We start from the raw sequence: 9,788 nt of genomic DNA on the forward strand, positions 1-9,788 counted from the left end.
GGATTGGTATTCACATAGAAATATGAGAACACCGCTTAGGAAAGGGATGGAATCCACATTTTTCTCTGAATCAACTCAAATACCACAACTCAAAACAAAACAAAACAAAGGATTGGCTTGCAGAATAAGCTGGAACAAACATATGATAGAGATTTCGTCTGAAGTTTTCGTGGTGGGGCCTACACGGGCTCGATCGTACAGCACCATCATGTACAAGGCGGTGCACATGACATACGAAGCGTCCCCGAGTCGGCATAGCCAAGGACTCTTTAAGACACAGCGAGACCACTGTAAAACCAACCGTGGATAGGCGGACCAGTAGACGTCGAACCCCAATTTCATATCATACATCTGGCGGGAAGATATCCTAAGCGATACTTGAATTCCCACTTATAAACTCCCGAAACTTTCCAGTTATGCAATCAGGTGTTGGGGATACAGGGGAAGCGTAATATCTCACCCAAACTAACAAATCCTACATCCAGCTGTATCCATCCTTCAACACATAACCAAGAAACCTTCGGAAATCCTTTACCTCAACCTTCGAAAAGCATTCATTATACGAGTTATGGCAATACTCCCGAACTCCCACCCCAGTACTAGGTGGCGTCGAGGTTATCTCACCAACAACTGCATAAAAGAGATTTTCGATGTCGGCGAAACTAAACTCAGGTATTCCAGAACTGCAACGATAAAATTGTGACGACAACACCTCGGAGCTCAACTCCCCGGGACACTGCCACAACCCCTAAATGTCAGGAGGCACCAAGAACAATGTTCTCGTCACAAAACCATCGGAACGATTCCAAGATACCCGCGTGATCCTAAATTTTTTAGTCAAATTTGAGAAGAGAAGAGTCAAAACTCTACGTCAGGATGCCTTACCAGAGCGATGCAGGGACTGGGGGGTAAAAAGAATTCCTAACTCTCCGATATATAAAATCCTAAAAGACTCGAAACATTTTTTTCTAGACTCAACAACGCCAATGATTCGATCAAGCAGTGGGCTCCTAAGGTCGGGGAAGGCTCTGATACCAACTTGTAACGCCCTCGATGCGGCTATATCTCCCACGTGTCGAAGCACGACTTAGAGGCATAACCGCATTGAAAGCAATGTCGCAAGTGAGGTAATCTTCACACAACCCATATAATACATAAGGGAAAGAGATACATAGATGGCTTACAATCGCCACTTCACACAATTATATGAATAAAGCATTACAACATCCAAATACAATCAAGGTCCGACTACGGAACCAAAATAAAACAAGACTACCCAAAAAGCTACACGGATCCCCGATCGACCCCAACTGGGCTCCACTACTGATCAACTAGAACAAAACAACACAAAGGGCAAGATCTTCATCGAACTCCTCCTTGAGCTTGGTTGCATCACTTGCTCGGTAACATCGGCACCTGCAAACTGGTTTTGGAAGTATCTGTGAGTCAAGGGGACTCAGCAATCTCACATCCTCGCGATCAAGACTATTTAAGCTTATAGGTAAGTTAAAGGGTATGATGTGGAGCTACAGCAAGCGACTAGCATATTTGGTGGCTAACATATTCGCAAAAGAGAGCGAGAAGAGAAGGCAAAAGCACGGTCGATGAACTATGATCAAGAAGTGATCCTAGAACAACCTACATCAAGCATAACTCCAACACCATGTTCACTTCCCGGACTCCGCCGAGAAGAGACCATCACGGTTACACACGCGGTTGATGTATTTTAATTAAGGTTAACTTCAGGTTTTCTACAACCAGACATTAACAAATTCCCATCTTCCCATAACCGCGGGCACGGCTTTCGAAAGTTCAAATCCCTGCAGGGGAGTCCCAACTTAGCCCATCACAAGCTCTCACGGTCAATGAAGGATATTCCTTCTAGCGGGAAGACCCGATCAGACTCGGAATCCTGGTTACAAGACATTTTGACAATGGTAAAACAAGACCAGCAAAGCCACCCGAATGTGCTAACAAATCCCGATAGGAGCTGCACATATCTCTTTCTCAGGGCACACCAGATTGTCCAAGGTTCCGATAGGCCAGCCCAGAGTTGCCCCTGGTGGCCACCGGCAGCTGACAGATTGGACCAAAACTCAGAGGAGCACTGGCCCGGGGGTGTTAAATAAAGATGACCCTTGAGCCGACCGACCCAAGGGAAAGAAAAGGCTAGATGGCAAATGGTAAAACCAATGTTGGGCCTTGCTGGAGGAGTTTTATTCAAAGCGAAATGTCAAGGGGTTCCCATTATAAACCAACCGCGTAAGGAATGCAAAATCCGGGAACATAACACCGATATGACGGAAACTAGGGCGGCAAGAGTGGAACAAAACACTCGGCATAAGGCTGAGCCTTCCACCCTTTACCAAGTATATAGATGCATTAATTAAATAAGAGATATTGTGATATCCCAACAAAATATCCATGTTCCAACAAGGAACAAACTCCAATCTTCACCTGCAACTAACAACGCTATAAGAGGGGCTGAGCAAAGCGGTAACATAGCCAAACAACGGTTTGCTAGGCCAAGGTGGGTTAGAGGCTTGGTTTAACAATATGGCAGGCATGATAAGCAAGTGGTAGGTATCGCAGCATAGGCATAGCAAAAGAGCGAGCATCTAGCAAGCAAAGATAGAAGTGATTTCGAGGGTATGGTCATCTAGCCTGAAATCCCGCAAGGAAGAAGAACGAGTCCATGAAGAAGACAAACGGACGTAGTCGAATGGGTCCTCACAATCACGACGTTACCGGAACCAACCCGAAGAAGCAACACTGGAAAGAAGCACACATCATAATAAACAACCAACACATGAACATGGCATGACATGCGGGATGCGGTATGCGATGCATATGTATGATTTGGAAAGGAATGATTGAATCTGGCCTCAACTTGGAAATCCAAGAGTGTCACTGGAAAGGTGAGTTGATTTCGGTTGAAATCGATATAAAGATCACCGAAATCGGATGCGCGGTTTGGAAATGGCAAGCAAAACAAATATGGCACCGGTCTGCGATAATCAGCAAGTGACCAACTAAATGCATCAAGTTAAATATGCTACAGCACTCAAACATGGCAACGAAATACATGGCAAGGATCCACTCATGATGCCTGACAAAATATGAACACTGAGCTACGGCTAATTCACTCATTAACAGGTTCAAACAAGCATGGCAAAAGTGCAAATGATAACAGGTTTCAGACTTAGTGAAAAACTGGAGCATGCAACAAATCAAGAATTTATCATCAGAAGGCAATCTTTAGAGCATGATAACTACATGCTACAGGAAAATAACATGGCAAAGCAAGGCATGGCATGAAGCTACTCAAAGCACTTAACAAAAGTCCCTTAGTGACGATGAGCCAAATGGGAACATAAAATACAATGGCAAGCATGTGAACATAGCAAAAACATAAACAGATCCAGACTTAGTGAAAAACTGGAGCATGCAAAACAGTTAACGAGTAGGCATGTTTACAAGCTCGAAACACTCACTACAAGACATGGCATGACAAACTAAGCCTATACCCATCAAGAAGACATGGCATAGAATCTAGACATGGAAAGAACAACATCATAGCATGCACAGATCAATAGCCACATCCTCGGCAAAATCGCTAAACATGTCAACAATCTGCCAGGATCATTTTATAGCAAAAGTAGAGCTCGATTGACTCAAGCTAGGGTGCTCCATAAATGCAAACAAAGACATGGATGGATATAGCACCTCAATTTTATCAAAACATCCTTACTGATCATCCTCAAAAGAGGCACGGATCACTAGGAAACAACATGAACATATGGCATAACAACAAAAGCAGGACAATGACTTAGTGAAATTCTAAGTCCCTGAAAATAGCATCATTGAGTAAGCTACTTTGCATGCTTGTGCTAGTCACCACAAAGATCACAAAAATGCATGGCATACACCCCTATAAAGATGGCATGGCATATAACAAAACACATGTAGAGCTCAGGATCATTGCATGCACACATTAATCATGGCAAAAATGACAAAAGGCCATTTGCTGAAACAGATCTGACAAATTTCTCACATAGCCCTCATCCAACAGCATTTCGGGCAACAAGATGAGCTCAAATGAAAATGATGCAATGATATAAAATGATGTACTCGTCGAGACGAACATTTTGATATGCTACACGCACGAATCGCATCTACGATGAGGAAGTTATGGCACGTGGAAGAATGCAAAAAGTTAAAGAGCGAGAGGGAAAAGTCAACCGAGGGGGGCTAGGGTTCCAGATCGGATCTGGATCGCGTTCACTGTAGCGGATCGGGGTCGCCGGAACAGTGGCCGGAGCTGATGGCCGCGGTGGCCGGAGACGACGAAGATCGCTGGTGTAGCTCGTCGGACGGTGAGGGAGAGGACAGAGATGGAGGCGGCGGCTCCCTGACACGGCGACCGAAGCCTCGGGGCGGCGTGGGCGCGCTTGGCGAGGTGAGGCGGAGCGGCAACCGAAGCGGCGCGGGTTGCCGGCGATGGCGATGCGGTGGCGTTGGGCGGCTCGGGCGGCTAGAGATGGAGGAGAGGGGCGGCGCGGGCGGCGGGTGCCTCGGCCCGGATCGGCCGCTGGGAGGGCCGGAGATGGGCTCTCGGGCCCGTGGCAGTGAAGTGGGGCCAGTGCGCCATGTGGCGGCCGGTGAGAGGCTGGCGGCGGTGGCGGACGTTTTCCGGCGCGGGCCGGACACGTCCGGTGCGCGGAGGAGCGAAAAATTAGGGTTAGGGTAAGGGAAGATCCGAAATTTTCGGGGGAGGTCTAGTTTTATAGGTAGAGGGAGCTAGGAAGCTCCAAATGAGGTGCGGTTTGCGGCCACGCGATCATGATCGAACGGTCTAGTTGATAGAAGAGGTTTAGGTGGGTTTTGGGCCACTTTGGAGGGATGTTGGGCTGCAACACACACGAGGCCTTTTCGGTCCCTCGGTTAACCGTTGGAGTATCAGACGAAGTCCAAATGGCACGAAACTTGACAGGCGTCTACCGGTAGTAAACCAAGGCCGCATGACTAAGTCTCGGTCCAATCCGAAAACGTTTAACACCCACACACGAAAAGAGGTAGAAAAGGACACCGGGTGACATAGGAGCGCCGTATTGCAAAACAGACAACGGGGAAAATGCTCGGATGCGTGAGACGAACATGTATGCAAATGAAATGCACATGATGACATGATATGACATGCAACACACGCAAGCAATGACAAGGCAACAACAATGAATAACTGGAAGACACCTAGCACATCGGTCTCAGGGCGTTACAGTTTGACAAAGCATGCTCAATTTTGTTACCTATATGGATATTCAGGATTCTCACAAATAGTAGTACAGCATGAAGACCAGGAGAACACTACCTGCACTTGTCCCTTCGGTATGTACTCTTATTTTCGTATTCCATTTGGCATTGTAATGTGCCAGTTACTTTCATACATGTATGAATGCTATGTTTGCCGATTTTGTTGAAGAGATCATGGAAATTTTCATGGACGGTTTTTCTGCCTATGGAACATCTTTTGATGATTGCCTCCACAATCTTGACAATGTTTTGTAGAGGTGCGGAGACATCAATCTTGTCCTGGATTGGGAAAAGTGAAATTTTATGGTTAATGAAGGCATTGTATTGGGACATAAGATATCCAGAAAAGGTATTGAGGTGGATAAGGCAAAAATAGATGCTATAGAAAAACGGTTGTATCCTTGGGACATAAGTGTGATAAGGAGTTTTTTGGGGCATGCATGCTTCTACAAACGCTTCGTTAAAAATTTCTCCAGCATCTGAAAACCTGTTACTAACCTTTTGCAGGAAAGTGTTCCAGTTGTATTTGATGATGAGTGCAAGACCGCCTTCAAAAAGTTAGAATGAGCCTTGCTTAGTGCGTCTGTCATTATACTTCCTAATTGGAACAAACTGTTTTGAAGGGGTATGTGAGACAGACAACAATGCAGTAAGTGCGGTATTAGGCTAAAAAGAAGGTAATAAGTTCGATATTATCTATTATGCTGGCCACACTCTTGTGAAAAGTTTAGGATTTACATTATAGCCACCAAAGTCAAATTCTACATAGATCACCAAGCAATGAAGGAGCTCCTTGACAACAAGGAAGCAAAAACCCAATTGGTTAGATGGTTGATACGTCTCCGTCGTATCTACTTTTCCAAACACTTTTGCCCTTGTTTTGGACTCTAACTTGCATGATTTGAATGGAACTAACCCGGACTGACGCTATTTTCAGCAGAATTGCCATGGTGTTATTTTTGTGCAGAAATAAAAGTTCTCGGAATGACCTGAAAATCAACGGAGAATTATTTTGGAATATATAAAAAATACTGGAAGAAAGATCCATGTCAGGGGGCCCACACCCTGTCCACGAGGGTGGGGGCGCGCCCTACCCCCCAGGGCATGCCCCCCTACCTCGTGGGCCCCATGATGCTCCACCGACGTCCACCTTGACTCCATATATTCACTTTCGGGGAGAAAAAAATCAGAGAGAAGGATTCATCATGCTTTACGAAACTGAGCCGCCGCCAAGCCCTAAACTCTCTCGGGAGGGATAATCCGGAGTCCGTTCGGGGCTCCGGAGAGGGGAATCCGTCGCCATCGTCATCATCAACCTTCCTCCATCACCAATTTCATGATGTCACCGTCGTGTGTGAATAATTCCATCGTAGGTTTGCTGGACGGTGATGGGTAGGATGAGATTTATCATGTAATTGAGTTAGTTTTGTTAGGGTTTGATCCCTAGTATCCACTATGTTCTGAGATTCATGTTGCTATGACTTTGCTATGCTTAATGCTTGTCACTAGGGCCTGAGTCCCATGATTTCAGATCTGAACCTATTATGTTTTCATCAATATATGAGAGTTCTTGATCCTATCTTGCAAGTTTATAGTCACCTATTATGTGTTATGATCTGTTAACCCCGAAGTGACAATAATCGGGATACTTACCGGTGATGATCGTAGTTTGAGGAGTTCATGTATTCACTATGTGTTAATGCTTTGGTTCGGTACTCTATTAAAAGGAGGCCTTAATATCCCTTAATTTCCAATAGGACCCCGCTGCCACGGGAGGGTAGGACAAAAGATGTCATGCAAGTTCTTTTCCATAAGCACGTATGACTATATTCGGAATACATGATCGATCGCATCCGGCATAATTCTCCATCACCGATCCAATGCCTACAAGATTTCCATATATTACTCTTCACTTATTTACTTTTCCGTTGCTACTGTTACAATCACTACAAAACCCAAAAATATTACTTTTGCTACTGGTACCTTTTGCTTCTGTTACCACTACTATCATATTACCTTGCTACTAAATACCTTGCTGCAGATACTAAGTTTCCAGGTGTGTTTGAATTGACAACTCAGCTGCTAATACTTGAGAATATTCTTTGGCTCCCCTTGTGTCGAATCAATAAATTTGGGTTGAATAATCTACCCTTGAAAACTGTTGTGATCCCCTATACTTGTGGGTTATCAAGAACATTTTCTGGTGCCGTTGCCGGGGAGCATAGCTCTATTCTTTGAGTCACTTGGGATTTATATCTGGTTATCATTATGAAGAACTTGAAAGATCAAAGAACCAAGATCTTTCCCACAACTACGAGGGGAGGTAAGGAACTGCCATCTAGCTCTGCACTAGATTCACCTTCTGTTTTGAGTAATCTTGCGACACCTACACCTACTATTCATTCTGATATGTCGGATGTTATTGATGATGCCACTTGTACTATGCATGGTACTTATGATGAAACTACTTCTATGCTTGATACTACTGTGCCACTTGGTGAATTTCTCGATGAACAACTTGCTAGGGCTACAGAGAATGAAATTATTGAAACTGATAATATTGATGAAAGTGATGATGAAGATTCTCCCCCTAGATATGAATTGCCTGTTGTTCCTGAGGGTTATGTTATGGATGAAGAAACTCCTAGAGACTTTCTTGCTTGCAATGATAGAAGTGATCTTAAGAAATTATTAGCTAAGCTTAAATAAAAAACTCTGAATGCTAGAATGAAATATGATCCTGCGTATGCTACTTCACCTATCTTTATTACTGATAAGGATTATGATTTCTCTGTTGATCTTGAGTTAATTACTTTGGTTGAATCTGATCATTTTTATGGCTATGAATCTGAAACTGTTGTGGCACATCTTACTAAATTAAATGATATAGCTACCCTATTCACTAATGATGAGAAAACTCGCTACTATTATATCCTTAAATTATTTCTGTTCTCATTACATGGTGATGCTAAGATATGGTTTAATTCTCTTGATCTTGGTTGTGTGCGTAGTCCCCAGGATATGATTTATTACTTCTCTCCTAAATATTTCCCCGCTCATAAGAAACAAGCTACTTTAAGGGAAATATATAATTTTGTGCAAATTGAAGAAGAGAGTCTCCCACAAGCTTGGGGAGGCTTCTCCAATTACTTAATGCTTTGCCTGATCATCCTCTCAAGAAAAATGAAATACTTGATATCTTTTATAATGGACTAACTGATGCTTCCAGAGATTACCTGGATAGTTGTGCTGGTTGTGTTTTCAGGGAAAGAACAGTTGATCAAGCTAAAATTCTATTGAATAATATGTTGACCAATGAAAATAATTGGACACTTCCTGAACCAACTCCTAAGCCAACTCCGAAGAAAAGGGGTATTCTATTTCTCAGTCCTGAAGATATGCAAGAGGCAAAGAAATCTATGAAAGAAAAAGGTATAAAAGCTGAAGATGTTAAGAATTTACCACCTATTGAAGAAATACATGGTCTTAATTCATCACCTATTGAAGAAACACATGGTCTCGATAACCCGACACAGGTAGTAAAGGTAAATTCTCTTTATAGATATGATAAAGCTGAAATCCCTCCTACTAAGTTTGCTAGCCAATGCTTGGATGAAGTTGATAACTTTACGGTTAAGCAAGAAGATTTTAATGCATATGTTGGCAGACAATTGAAACATAATGCTTATATGATTGAACACTTGAGTAATTATATGGCTAGTGTTAAAGGTGAACTTAAACTTATTAGTAAACATGCTTCTATGGTTACCACTCAAGTAGAACAAGTACTTAAAGCTTAGAATGATTTGCTCAATGAATTAAATAATAAGAATAATGACTTTGCTATTAGAGTTGCAACTAGAGGAGGTAAAGTGACTCAGGAACCTTTGTATCCTGAGGGCCATCCTATGAGAATTCAGCAAGATTCTCAGGGAATTAATATAGATGCGCCTAGTCCTTCTAAGAGGAAGAAAAAGAAAAATGATAGGACTTTGCATGCTTCTAGTGAACCTGCTGTAGACACACCTGAGAATCCCAATGATATTTCTATTTCTGATGCTGAAACACAATCTGGTAATGTTAATAATTGATGCTCAACCTAGCAATAATAATGATGTAGAAATTGAACCTGTTGTTGTTCTTGATAACCCACAATGAAAGAATCAACATTATGATAAGAGAGACTTTGTTGTTAGGAAGCACGGTAAAGAAAGAGAACCATGGGTTCAGAAAACCCATGCCTTTTCCTCCTAAACCATCCAAGAAAATGGATGATGAGGATTTTGAGCACTTTGCTGAAATGATTAGACCTATCTTTTTGCGTATGCGTTTGACCGATATGCTTAAAATGAATCCTTATGCTAAATATATGAAAGAAATTGTTACTAATAAAAGAAAAATACCGGAAGCTGAGAAACTTTAACAGTGGAAAGAAATTGTTACTAATAAAAGAAAAATCCGGCATAATTCTCCATCTG

This window comes from Triticum dicoccoides, chromosome 7A (genome assembly GCF_002162155.2).
Source record: "Triticum dicoccoides isolate Atlit2015 ecotype Zavitan chromosome 7A, WEW_v2.0, whole genome shotgun sequence".
In the NCBI taxonomy this organism is placed as follows: Eukaryota; Viridiplantae; Streptophyta; class Magnoliopsida; order Poales; family Poaceae; genus Triticum; species Triticum dicoccoides.